This window comes from Lissotriton helveticus, chromosome 5_1 (assembly GCF_964261635.1).
Source record: "Lissotriton helveticus chromosome 5_1, aLisHel1.1, whole genome shotgun sequence".
Classification (NCBI taxonomy): domain Eukaryota; kingdom Metazoa; phylum Chordata; class Amphibia; order Caudata; family Salamandridae; genus Lissotriton; species Lissotriton helveticus.
This window is the reverse complement of record NC_136065.1, coordinates 1874014526-1874028059: the sequence shown is the minus strand read 5'-3', so window position 1 is coordinate 1874028059 and position 13534 is coordinate 1874014526. Positions and strand designations below refer to the sequence as shown.

The following is a 13534-nucleotide window of genomic DNA, read 5'->3' as shown; positions in this document are numbered from 1 at the left end:
CTGGCGATCGGCCCACCCCACCCTTTGCCTGGGTCGGAGGCGCCGGAAGGGAAGAGCCAGGCAGCTTCCCGGGTCCCCTGGCAGGCCCTAGGCCCCTTTTCTTCCAGGCCGCCCTGCCACGCGAGAAGGGCCGCCCGGTCCCCAGTCAGGCTGGGACTCGGGCCCTTCCAACACCAGGGCCTTTTCCAGGGAGGGGTGGTACTAGCCCGGGGATGCACTGCCATTCGGTTAACACTCCCACCACGGTGGGGGTTCTGTGCCAGGTGAACTTGGGTTCCGTCACGGAGAGGGACAGGGGATGGGGGACACCCCCCATGCCCGGTCCCTCACGAGTCGCTCGGGCCCTCCCCGGGGAAAGAGGCCCACCAAAGTCCCTGGCCTAAACCCGAGCGCAACATGCTGCCGCAGACCGCTCCGCCGGCTGGGGCGTGCCAGGGCAGTGCCTAGGGTGCGTGCTTGCAGGAGTCGGCCAAGGGCTTCGGGCTGGCGCCCTCGGTCGCTCGAGCCCCTCCACCATTAATGATCCTTCCGCAGGTTCACCTACGGAAACCTTGTTATGACTTTTACATCCTCTAGATAGTCAAGTTTGATCGTCTTCTCGGCGCTCCGCTAGGGCCGTTGTCGACCCCGGCAGGGCCGATCAGAGGACCTCACTAAACCATCCAATCGGTAGTAGCGACGGGCGGTATATACAAAGGGCAGGGACTTAATCAACACAAGCTTATGACCCGCACTTACTGGGAATTCCACGTTCATGGGAAATCATTGCAATCCCTAATCCCTATCACAAACGGGGTTCAGCGGGTTACACACACCTGTCGGAGAAGGATAGACACACGCTTATCCGTTCAGTGTAATGCGCATGCAGCCTCGGACATCGAAGGGCATCACAGACCTGTTATTGCTCGATCTCGTGTGGCTGAATGCCACTTGTCCCTCTAAGAAGGTAAAAGCCGACTGCGGGGGGTCATGTAACTAGTTAGCATGGAGGAGTCTTGTTTATGATCAGAATTAACCAGACAAATCGCTCCAGCAACTAAGAACGGCCATGCACCACCACCCACAGAATCGAGAAAGAGCTATCGATCTGTCAATCCTTTTCGTGTCCGGGCCGGGTGAGGTTTCCCGTATTGAGTCAAATTAAGCCACAGGCTCCACTCCTGGTGGTGCCCTTCCGTCAATTCCTTTAAGTTTCAGCTTTGCAACCATACTCCCCCCCCGAACCCAAAGACTTTGGTTTCCCGGAAGCTGCTCGGCGGGTAATGGGAATACCGCCGCCAGATCGCTAGTCAGCATCGTTTATGGTCGGAACTACGATGGTATCTGATCGTCTTTGAACCTCCAACTTTCGTTCTTGATTAATGAAAACATTCTTGGCAAATGCTTTCGCTTTGGTTCGTCTTGCGCCGGTACAAGAATTTCACCTCTAGCGGCACAACACGAATGCCCCCGGCCGTCCCTCTTAATCATGGCCCCAGTTCCGAAAACCAATAAAATAGATCCCGAGTCCTACTCCATTATTCCTAGCTGAAGTATTCTGTTGACCGGCCTGTTTTGAACACTCTAATTTTTTCAAAGTAAACGCTTCAGACCCCCAGGACACTCAATCAAGAGCATCAAGGGGACACCGTGAAGCAGGGGCTGGGACAGGCGGTAGTTCCCCTCTCGGCGGACCGCCAGCTCAATCCCAAGCTCCAACTGTGAGCTTTTTAATTGCAGCAACTTTAATATACGCTATTGGAGCTGGAATTACATATAATCGCGCCAGGCGGCAGGCCCTCGAATCGGACGGTCCATGTGGGGTGGAAGCTCTTTGCTTGAAACAACAGCCAAGGCTGGCCAAGTAGTCCATCCCTAAATGGTCCGAGAGTGCCCAATCGATCAGAGTATAGCCGGGGCATTCCCTGGCAGGCCACCCTGCGCTGGGGGCATGCTGGCTTAGCATCCCCTGCCTGCCTACTCCCAGGGCAAGCAGACTCAGAGAAAAAGGACCATCAGGAAGGGGCTGAGAGGCAGGTGCATACCCAGGCCCCCGGGAGCCCCATTTGGCGGGCCCGGGTGCTGCCTTCCACTGTCTCAGCATTGTCGGACCTCAAGGACATCTGCCTGAGCAAACTGGGAGAAAAAGGACCATCGGCAAGGGGCTGAGAGGCAGGAGCATACCTGGGCCCCTGGAGGCCCCGGCGGGCCCGGGTGCCACCTTCCCCCATCCAGACCCGAGGCCCGGTGGGCCCCTGGACCCAGCAGGGGCCCCGGATGGAGCTCCTGAACCCAGCCAAGCAAGGGGAGGCTCCCCGGGCACAACGGAACCCTGTCCTGGGCCTTTGACAGTGCGGCAGGCTGGCGGATGGGCCCCAGTGCCGGAGCACCCGACCTGGGGCCCGGTGGGGCCCCTGGACCCAGCCGGGGCTCCCAGGCCCAGAGGCGCAGGGGAAGCCTTCGCGGGCCCGCCGGACACCATCGCGGGCACCCTGCCAAGCGGCAGGACCGAGGACAGAGCCCGGCCCCGTCCAGAGCTCCTGAACCCAGCCAAGCAAGGGTAGGCTCCCCGTGCACAATGGAACCCCGTCCTGGGCCTTTGGCAGTGTGGAAGGCTGGGGGATGTGGCCCAGGGCCGGAGCACCCGACCAGAGGTCCGAGCTGCTGTGGAAATGTGCTGGGCAGAGAGGGGTGACGGTATGGTGCGTGGGGTCTACAGACCTGCTGGGCAGCAGCATCCAAGGGCCTGGTAACACCTGACCCCTCCTGCTCGGGTCAGACCACTGGGGGGCACGAGCTTCTGGGGCCGCTCTGCTGGGTTTAAAGGGTCTCGCACCAGGCGGCAGGCCCTCGAGTCGGAAGGTCCATGTGGGGTGGAAGCTCTTTGCTTGAAACAACAGCCGAGGCTGACCAAGTAGTCCATCCCTAAATTGAGCGAGAGTGCCCAATGGATCAGAGTACAGCCGGGGCATCCCCTGGCAGGCCACCCTGCGCAGGGGGCATGCTGGCTTAGCATCCCCTGCCTGCCTGCTCCCGTGGCAAGCAGACTCGGAGAAAAAGGACCATCGGGAAGGGGCTGAGAGGCAGATGCATACCCGGGCCCCCAGCGGGCGGGCCCGGGTGCTGCCCTCCCCATCTCAGCATTGCCAGACCTCATGGACACCTGCCTGAGCAAACTGGGAGAAAAAGGACCATCAGCAAGGGGCTGAGAGGCAGGAGCATACCCGAGCCCCTGAGGGCCCCGGTGGCGGGCCCGTGTGCCACCTTCCCTCGTCCAGACCCGAGGCCCGGCGGGCCCCTGGACCCAGCAGGGGCCCCGGATGGAGCTCCTGAACCCAGCCAAGCAATGGTAAGCTCCCCGGGTACAACGGAACCCTGTCCTGGGCCTTTGGCAGTGCAGCAGGCTGGCAAATGGGCCCCAGTGCCGGAGTACCCGACCTGGGGCCCGGCGGTGCCACTAGACCCATCCGGGCCTCCCAGGCCCAGAGGCGCAGGAGAAGCCTCCACGAGCCTGCCGGACACCATCCCGGGCACCCTGCCACGCGGCAATACCGAGGACGCAGCCCGGAGTGGGGAGACCACCCTCCCCAGGGCCCTCAGGGACCCCGGCTGGAGCTCCTGAACCCAGTCAAGCAAGGGGAGGCTCACCGTGCACAATGGAACCCCGTCCTGGGCCTTTGGCAGTGTGGCAGGCTGGGGGATGGGGCCCAGGGCCCGAGTACCCGAGCACCCGACCTGAGGCCCGGCGGGGTCCCTGGACCCAGCCGGGGCTCTCAGACCCAGAGGTGCAGGAGAAGCCTCCCCAGGTCTGCCGGACACCATCTCGGGCACCCTGCCACGCGGTAGGACCGAGGACGGAGCCCGGGGTGGGGAAGGCCACCCTCCCCAGGGCCCTCAGGGGCCCCAGCCGAAGCTCCTGAACCCAGCCAAGCAAGGGGAGGCTCCCCAGGCACAACGGAACCTCAACCTGGGCCTTTGGCAGTGCAGCAGGCTGGTGGAATGGGGCCCTGGACTGGAGCAACGAGCCCGGTGCTCAGCGGGGCCCCCAGACCCAGCCAGGGTACCCAGGCCCGGAGGCACAGGGGAAGCATCCCCAGGCCCGCCGGAAAACATCCCGGGCACCCTGCCACACGGCAGGACTGAGGACAGTGCCGGGGGTGGGGAGGCCACCTTTCCCAGGGCCACAGGGAGCCCCTGCACCTAGCCAAGCAAAGGGAGGCTCCCCGGGCAGGATGGAACCCCGTCCCGGGCCTTTGGCGGGGCAGCAGGCTGGGAAACGGGGCCCAGGACTGGAGTACCCGAGCTGGGGCCCAGCAGGGCCCCTGGACCCAGGCTGGCCCGACATGCCCAGGGACAGACCCAGGGCTGGGGCGGAATCTTGGCCCATCCAGCTGCTGGCTGAGGCCGCTAGGCCGAGAGGGGTCCCAGAGTACCTTGTCCCTAGTAATCCGGAGGAGGCTACTCCTCTTTCTGGGAACCCGTGCGCACCGAGTGATGGAGGGGGCCCAGGGCACAGATGCGCCCAACCTCCTGAAGCCCTCGCTGGTATTGGGGAGGCAAATGTCCACTCATCGGGACTTCCAGGCATCTGGTCATCCCAGGTACATTGCCACGCCGCTGACCTGAAGGAGGGAGCCTCGAACACCTGGGGGAGGACTGAACGAGAACCATGGAGCCCATCCCAGGCACTTTGCCATGCCGTTGGCCTGGAGGAGGGAGCCCCGGACGTCCGGGAGAGGACTGCCCTGGACCCATGGAGCCCGTCCCGGGCAATTTGCCATGCCTTTGGCCTGGAGGAGGGAGCCACGAACGCCCGGGGAAGGACTGCCCGCGACCTATGGAGCCCGTCCCGGGCACTTTGCCATGCCATTGGCCTGGAGGAGGGTGCCTGGGGGAGGAAAGCCCAGGAACCATGGAGCCCATCCCGTGCACTTAGCCAAATTGCCATGCTGTGGGCCGCAGCACCCCGGACGGAGGAGAGGTGTTGTCTGACCATAGCCCATCTGGTCACCGGCCGAGAACCGCCAGCCCAGGAGGGGTGTCCCGGCATACCCTGCCCCTAGTAATCCGGAGGAAGGCTACCCCTCTTTCTGGGAACCTGTGCACGCTGCGTGACGGAGGCGACCCAGGGCGAGGAGGCGCCCGACCTCCTGGAGCCCTCGCTGGGATCGGGGAGGCGAATGGCACCTCATAGGGACTTCCAGGGAAGCACGGCCATCTGGTCATCCCAGGCACTTTGCCATGCCGCTGGGCTGGAGGGAGACCCGGACGCCCGGGCGAGGACTGCCTGGGACTCATGGAGCCCATCCCGGGCACTTTGCCACGCCGTTGGCCTGGAAGAGGGAGCCCCGGATGCCCGGGGGTGGCTGCTCGGGAGCCATGGAGCCCATCCCGGGCACTTTGCCATGCTGTGGGCCGGATCCCCCGCACTGAGGAGAGGTGTTGTCCGACCATATCCCATCTCGTCACCGGCAGAGAACCGCCAGTCCAGGAGGGGTGTCCTGGCATACCCTGCCCCTAGTAATCCGGAGGAAGGCTACACCTCTTTCTGGGAACCCGTGCGCACCGAATGACGGAGGGGTCCCAGGGCGAGGTGGCACCCGACCTCCTGGAGCCCTCGCTGGGATCGGGGAGGCAAATGGCACCTCATTGGGACTTCCAAGGAAGCCCAGCCATCTTGTCGCCCCATTGGAAAGCATTGCGTGTGACAAGATGGCCGAGGGGGAAGGTGCGACCAGTTGGCCGGGACCGAAATAGCACCAATCTGCTTGCTCCGAGCCTTCACGGGAGGGCTCCCGTCTGCCCTTGCAGGGCTCCAGGGCTCCGGTGCTGCAGGGTTCTGGGGCTGTGGGGCTACAGGGCTCTGGGGCTACAAGGCTCCAGGGCTGCAGGGCTCTGGGGCTGCAGGGCTCCGGGGGGCTCTGAAACCCCACGTTGGGCCTCAGGGACGGGGTCTGACCACTGGAGCTCTCGGGCCTGACACCCGAGGGAAAACTGCCCAGGACCCATGGAGCCTGTCCCGGGCACTTTGCCACGTCGTGGGCCGGAGCCCCCTTGGACGGTGGAGAGGTGTTGTCCCAGCATAGCCTATCTGGTCACCGGCAGAGAACCGCCAGCCTGGGAGGGGTGTCTCGGCATACCCTGCCCCTAGTAATCCGGAGGAAGGCAACCCCTCTTTCTGGGAACCCACAAACACAGAGTGATAGAGGGGACCCAGGGTGCGGAGATGCCCGACCTCCTGGAGCCCTCGCTGGGATCGGGGAGGTGAATGGCCCCTCATTGGGACTTCCAGGAAAGCCCGGCCATCTGGTCGCCCCATTGGAAAGCATTGCGTGCAACCAGGTGGCCGAGGGGAAAGGTGCGACCAGATGTCCGGGACCAAAATAGCGCCAATCTGCCTGCCCCGAGTCTTCGCATGAGGGCTCCCGCCTGCCCTTGCAGGGCTCAGGGGCTGCAGGACTTGGTGGCTGCATCGCTCAGGGGGGCTCCAAAACCCCACGCTGGTCCTCAGGCATTGGGAAGCCCTTAAGCGCTCCTGCGGTCCAGCTGCCTGGGGGGAGGATGCCCGGAACCCATGGAGCCTTGCAAGTCTCCGGGGCTCTGCACCAGGGACCCTTGTCCTGGTCAGATGGATATTGGCAGGCTGCAGGACGGGGGATCCCAAACCCAGGCCCGAGACCGGTCCCTGCTTTCCAACCCAGCCAGGCCGGGGAGATTGGGGAGCCTGCCCAGGCACGAGGGACCCCTGTCCCGGGCACACGGACCCTCAAAACATGCCCTTGTTTTCCACACATTTTTTCCGAAATGCTGCATTGTGTGGGTAGTGGCGCTACGCAAACTACGCCCAGCTCTAAGTGCATCTGCATCCCATGCATATGCTGATGTGCCATGCTGGTAAGTTATATATTGCTCTAAAGCACCGTTAAGCTTCTGAGAACTTCTGACATACAGTCTCACTGTACGGGTGGCCCACACCCTCCTGCATTGTCCTTCTTTATCCTTCACTGCTGAAAGATCTCGATAAGGATTTGGGAGATTTGACCAATCTATTTGTCATATATCAGAAAAATCGAAGTTGTTGTAATTTTCCCAGCTTCACGAAATTCTAGGTGATTTGCATTGAGTATTGGAGACAAGTGCAGTTTGATGAAAGTTTATGCTGCTATGAGAGGGAAAGGTCGGATCACTTATTGTCTCTAGCTAATCATTGAAATTGATGTGTTGCTTGCAAAGCTAAATGTTTTCGTTCTCGGTTTCAATTTCTCTCAGATATGAAGCAAAATGTACTTTTACAGTTTCTGCAAAACCCTATCATTAAAACAAAGAGCCTGATTCACAAAGGGACTCTGCATTTGTGGCAAAGACCCCACACTCATGGTGGGGGGCCACACTCACATCAGATGGCTCGCACTCATGGTGGCATGTCCGCATTGCAGTTTCTCATTGTGGAGGTACTGCCATTGGTGCATCCCCCGTCACGACTGCAGGGCCTCCACCACGAGTGTGGAGGCCCTTTGTGAATTGGGCTCAAAGTATTACTGCGGTAACCCGTAGGAACTTACCTTTTTACCATTGTAAAGAAGCCTGTTCTCATTTGTGTCTTTCATTCAGTTCTGGCTTGTAAGCCAACGACACTTTGCATCAGGGATCCTGTTAGTTTTGCATTTTTTAGTTAAAGTATGGGGCTACCATTGCTAGCACCGGAAGTGTTAACTAAATTGCCAGGACCAACTGAATGGTGCCAAACATGACGGGGGCAACTGGCAGGGGAGTAGCGGCATGTTAGGTTAAGGCCAGGCGGGGCGGTCTCCAGTAGCAAGGAAACATCCTTTTGTAGCGTTTTAAGTACCCCTAACAATCAACACTCCTCTCTCTTTCCACTTCCCTTTAAGCCCCCCTCATGCCCCGTTTCTCATATAAAGTGATTTTTACAAGGTGTCCCAGTGTGAATGTTGGGAAATTTGAAGCTCTCTCTCCCACCCCCCAACCATACTGACTAAGCTACCCCCCTGGATGAGCTATTAGTCTTCGGAATGAAGTCTCACTCACTGCTCTATGAAAATTGGTTTATGAGCTGCAATCTTGCCTGTAGACAGCAAGCAGGCCCGGACTGGCCATAGCGGGCACTGGGCAATTCCCCGGTGCGCCGCACAGGTGGGGGCCGGTTTTGGGTCCCAGTGGGCAATTTTTTTACAGGGCAGTTTTTGCAGCATTGCTGCAAAATCGGCACTGTACCAAAATCGGCCGAAAACCTGCCCTGGCAAAGAGCTCGGCGGCACCTCCAACACCCCCGAGTGGGGGGGCGCCAAGCATTTTGCCGGGGCCGGTTGTGGTTCCCAGTCCAGCCCTAGACAGCGAGGATAGGGAGATTTGGCTAGGTTGTGCATTATGTGTAGCATACGTATACACATATTCACTAACCAGGGGTGTGGAATGGGAATGCAATACAACAAATATAATCACAAGGGTTTGCAAAATGCAGGTTACAGTTTGCAACCCCCCCTATGATTGGTCGCAAATGGGCAGAGCAGACCTTCATCCCTTCATTTGCTTTCCCCAACAGGATGCAAATTACTTTTTTTGTAGCAGTGCATTTCTACTAAAGGCACCGATTATACTCTTTAACCCATCCCATGCTGGTGACGGAACCGCTCTGTCACCAGCCTCGGTCATACTGTGCTGGTGACGGAGCGGTTCCGTCACGGCCCGCCTGCGCAGCGCTGATTTCCCGGCTGCACGGCGCGCTCTATTGAGCGGGCGGGGCCGTGACGGAACCGCTCCGTCACAATCACAGCGCGCCCGAGGCTCGTGACGGAGCGGTTCCATCATGAGCATGGGAGCGCAGTGTGGCCCCCCTACCCCCTAGCGCTGTGGCGGAATTGCCGCTGCAGCGAAGGGGTTAAAAAACACATTCGTCTTTCAGAAGACATGGGGCAGGAAGTGATCCTCTTGCTGCCACAACAGGATTCCCAAATCCTTTGGGACAACTTCCCCTTTGCTAATAAGTTACCACCCAAATTCATGGGGTTGGTAACTGATCAATGGTTTGTGCTGGTGCTATCACAAACGATTAACACATCCTTTTTCAAATCACATATATAAGCGGAAAACCCTTTTGCAGCTTGTCCTATTTGTGTTGGGTCGCAAACACCCTTTTAGGAGTCGTACTGACATGCGGATTTGTAAAAGGCCTTTTTACATCGTAAAAAGCCCTTTTGCTAGCACAAACCCTGTGGTTTTGTGAATCATATGATTTGGACAAAAATATTTTAAAATCTGGATCCTTGTAAACTAGCAATGCATTTCCACGAGTGAATTAAACAAAAAGAATGGAATTTGGCTGCCTCCTATTAAGAAACCTTTGAAGCGGGGTGTGGCTTGGACGACAGAGCCTATGGCTGGTCGATCGTGTCAATCTGCCTCGAACGGAATCTATATGAACTGGTTCCAGAGCTAAAGCGCTTGAATCCCTCACAGAGCGCAAGAATTCGAGAGATGAGGTTCGACTGCATCTATGCATGCAAACGTTGGTGAAAATTGCAGGAGAGTTCGGGCGTAATCCTTGAAGCAACTTTTACTTCGGAATGAAGAGGACTTCTCAAAATGGTGGTTCGTGAGCGCTTCTGCACCGGACCTCCGAGCGCGCTGCTGGGCAAGTAAGGAATCTGGTTTGTGCTTGATTTTGACTGCACGGTCCTTGTTCCTGCACACAAGAAGGTATTTATACTTGGAATCAATCCCTCTATGGAAGCAAAGCTTTTTCTGCCAACCTCTGCCTGACTTTAAAATGGCGGATCAGGAGCGATTGGAATATTAAACAATATATACTCCTGCAATGTCATAACGATCCTTGCCCTATCTGATACTAGCATCTCTGGTCCTCATCTTGCATCCAACTACTGGAACGTCGATTCTGTTCCTGTTATGCATACGCTAGCTCAAATTTATTTGATGCCTGACCCGGTCATGGCAGCGCTTGTGATCACGTGCTGACCGATACGCCGATTGATCTGTGAAGAGTAAGGAAGGGGAGTCAAGTGAGATCTTCTGAGCGTGCAGATGAATATAATGTGTTGACCCCAGGTACTGTGACTCTGGACTCACTTTGCTAATACCTGTGGATCCCTTTATCTCTACTCCTGCTTCAAGTATGCTGGTTCCATGTTGATGAGTGACAGTGCCTAGAAGGTGCATGATGTAGCCATGGAGTGTTAACCCGATCCCCTGTCTCAGCACCTGGTTTTAAAGGTGATCACCTTATCAGATATCAGCTGTTGTAGCCCATACTAGGGAAATACCAGTCATTTTCAGGTTCAGTCAGTGTTTATTTCAACAGGGGAGCACCTGATACACTAGTCATACTGCTTACTCCTGATTTATAGAAGCTGCTCACCTAACGGTCACTTGAGGCTGTGATTTGACATTTGGTAGCATCGGCCACTGATAGGCTTTAAGGCTGCTCTTGGTTGTATAGAGGTGCAATTTATCACACACTCAATCTGTTTCTCCTAATCTCAGGCAGTTCTTACCACTTACTATTTGGTTTCATCCAGGTGTGCTGTCTTGCTGATCTAGAAGGTTTCTTTCAGGGTGTAGGGCTGGTACCTCCATTAGTTTCATAAAGCCCAATTTTCTCTGGGTCTTATCTATCCTTCTTCAGTACAGAATATTTAAAATGGCTGAGAAAGAGTCTAGACTCCAATATAAAAAAAAATAAGGGGAACCCTCCTTGTCGGATTCCCAGATCAAGGCCAAAGCGGACATTAATAGTACCATGGAAATGTTTCTTAAAAAATTAGCGGAAGTTCATGACCTTGCCTAATCCACCAAGCAGAACACGGACACTATGCAACTAGAACAAACTGCTATTTGTGCTGACATGTGAATTATTAATTCTAAGCTACCGGGTAGAATAAAGGATTAGCGAGGTTGAAGATGTTTCTTTTAAGTTCTGCAGGTAATTGAAGTCGCTCAGAGACTTGACGACCAGTCTTCTAAAACAATCAGCTGAATTGGAAGATAGAAATAGGTGCAGCAATATTAGAATTCTAGGAAATCCAGAGGGGTCAGAAGATGCTACGTGCTCTTGCGTAGCTGTTTTGGAGTATTGGTTACCTAAGTTCACTGGCTTTAAACTATCAAACCCTCTAGAAATTGATCGTGCTGACAGAATTCCTACTTACACTTCTGCTTCACGTCAAAAGCCTCGGCCTCTCATTTTCAAGCCATTGAGGTTTCAACATACTGAAGGCATCCTTAACTATGCCCGTAAAACTAAACAGCTTATATCGAATGGACATAAAATAATTTTTACGCAGGACTACTGTAAGCCTCCTGTGGGTACAAGGAAAGGCTTCCTCAAATTACAGGACAAGCTCAGCAATAAGAACATTATGTTTTCCTTTGTTGGGCCTTCTAAATTCAGAATCATAGTGAATGGTCGTCACCATTACTTTACAGAACCTGCGGATCTGTCTAATTTCTTGGAGGGCCCTCCTGCTCCTCTTCATCTTTGCCCAACAAGAGGAAGTCATGATATGCACAAGCTTTTAATTTTCTTTGTTAACATGTTTGATTTCCTTAGGGGCGAATCCATGGTTCCATGTAATACAAGTTCCTTCTGTATAAGATTCTTTTTCCTTATACCATTTGAATATATTACGAGTCTACTATTCAAGTTTGCGTTTTCCGATGAGTATATATTTGAGAATGTCTATTATTGCTATTCTTGTCACATCTCCATAATGTTAATAGAGGGAGAAGGTTGCTATCTATCAGTCCAACGTTTGGCCTACTATGTCTTTTGCTAATAGATTTACCTCATTTTGTGAAATTCCAGTTCTCTGGAAACGTTTTTCCTTCTAATAGAATTGATCATAGAGTTGCTCTGTTGGCAGTTTGATGCTCCTGCCGACGCACCTCCTACATTCGAGATATGGAGGAGAGGGTGGGAATGGAGGGGGGTGAGGGGAGACTGGGGGAAAGACCTGAAATTGTGGTTGACCATTGAATATGTAGTAATTTGCTCTTCCGGCACTCCCAATTGTTCTTCTCTTCTTTTTCCTGTCATCTTTTATCTTAATTTTTTTTCTTATTCTCTCTTTCCTATGTTTTTTTCGCTATTAGATTTTCTGAATTTTAGTTTCATTAATCAAGAATATCTAAGTGCTATATATGTAATGATTGTTTTTTGTATGTTTTGAAGTGTTTATCAATATCATGGAACTCATTTTATAGGTCGAGATTCTCTATACAGTCTACATGATCCATACACCGTACTCTCAGCTTTCTATGTGATGGCTCAAAGTAGGTCATATAAATTAGCGGAAGATCCTAATATAATATCATTAAACATCAAAGGTCTGAATCATCCAGTTGAACGCCGCAAATATTTGATTATTGGTCCAAAACTAAAGGGGATATCTTTTTGTTACAGGAAACAAAACTATCTAAAGAAGATGCTAACTTTATTAAATATAACTGGATTTCTCGAATGGCTTGCTCTCCGGCAGAACATAAAAAAAGGTGTAATTACTCGGATATCTAAAAAAACTAATATTTTGTTGGACTCACAGACTCATGATAGTGAGGGTAGGCTATTGGTTACCCACTTAAAGAAAGGTGAATATTTCATTCATGTGGTGAACATATATGGACCTTGTACAGATGATCCTGTCTTTTGGAAAGGTATCTCAGGCACCATAGAACATCTTCCTCAAGATGATCTTATCATAGTTGCTGGTGACTTTATTATTTCATTAGATCCAATAATCAATAGACAGTCTACTTGCCATTATCATCCTACCGGCTCACATGCCATAATTCAGACTATATGTTCTAAATTTTAACCTCAAAGATGCTTGGCGTCTTCAACATCCAGACACCAGAGATTATACTTTTTACTCTTATAACTCTTATACTAGAATAGATTACATTCTTATTTCTAGTTCATTTACACATTTCATTGAACACTCAGATATACTTCACAGGTTAGTGTCAGATCATTCGTGTATTAGTGTCAAGTTGGCGGGTATCCACAATGAACCTACACCTAAAAGATGGCGTTTTAATGATGATGTTCTGACAGACCCGGAGGATAAAAAGAAAATCGAGGAAGCTATCATAGGTTAACTTACATATAATGACTCTGCAGAAACCAATGTCAATACTCTTTGGGATGACTTGAGTGCTACTATTAGGGGGAATAAGTATTGAGATTAAAACAAAGATAAATAAACATATGAATGCTGGATTGATTTAACTAGAACAAGAAATCAAAACTTTGGAGTCCTCTCATGCTATGTTTTACATGATACTACTATTCTCACTTTGATAAGACAAAAGAAATATGAATATAACAACATTTTGAGCGAACGAGCGGGAGTATGGATCAATAAATTCAAAGCCCTTAATCTATGTGAAGCCAATAGAGCGGGTAAATTACTTGCTTATCTTAAACATAAGCAGAACCAGAATGTTATCTTATCTATTAAAGATGCTATTAACCAAATTCATAAAAATCAGAAGAAGGATATCCTTAATACTTTTAAGTCAT

General features: G+C 53.3%; 1 long non-coding RNA gene and 1 pseudogene across 1 annotated transcript in view; one reads left to right on the top strand and one right to left on the bottom strand.

The window, feature by feature from the left end:
- LOC144753854 (uncharacterized) overlaps nucleotides 1-13534 on the top strand; it is a 32086-nt gene that overhangs the window by 12105 nt on the left and 6447 nt on the right. The window lies entirely within an intron of this gene.
- Nucleotides 526-1217, bottom strand: LOC144757169 (18S ribosomal RNA; annotated as a pseudogene).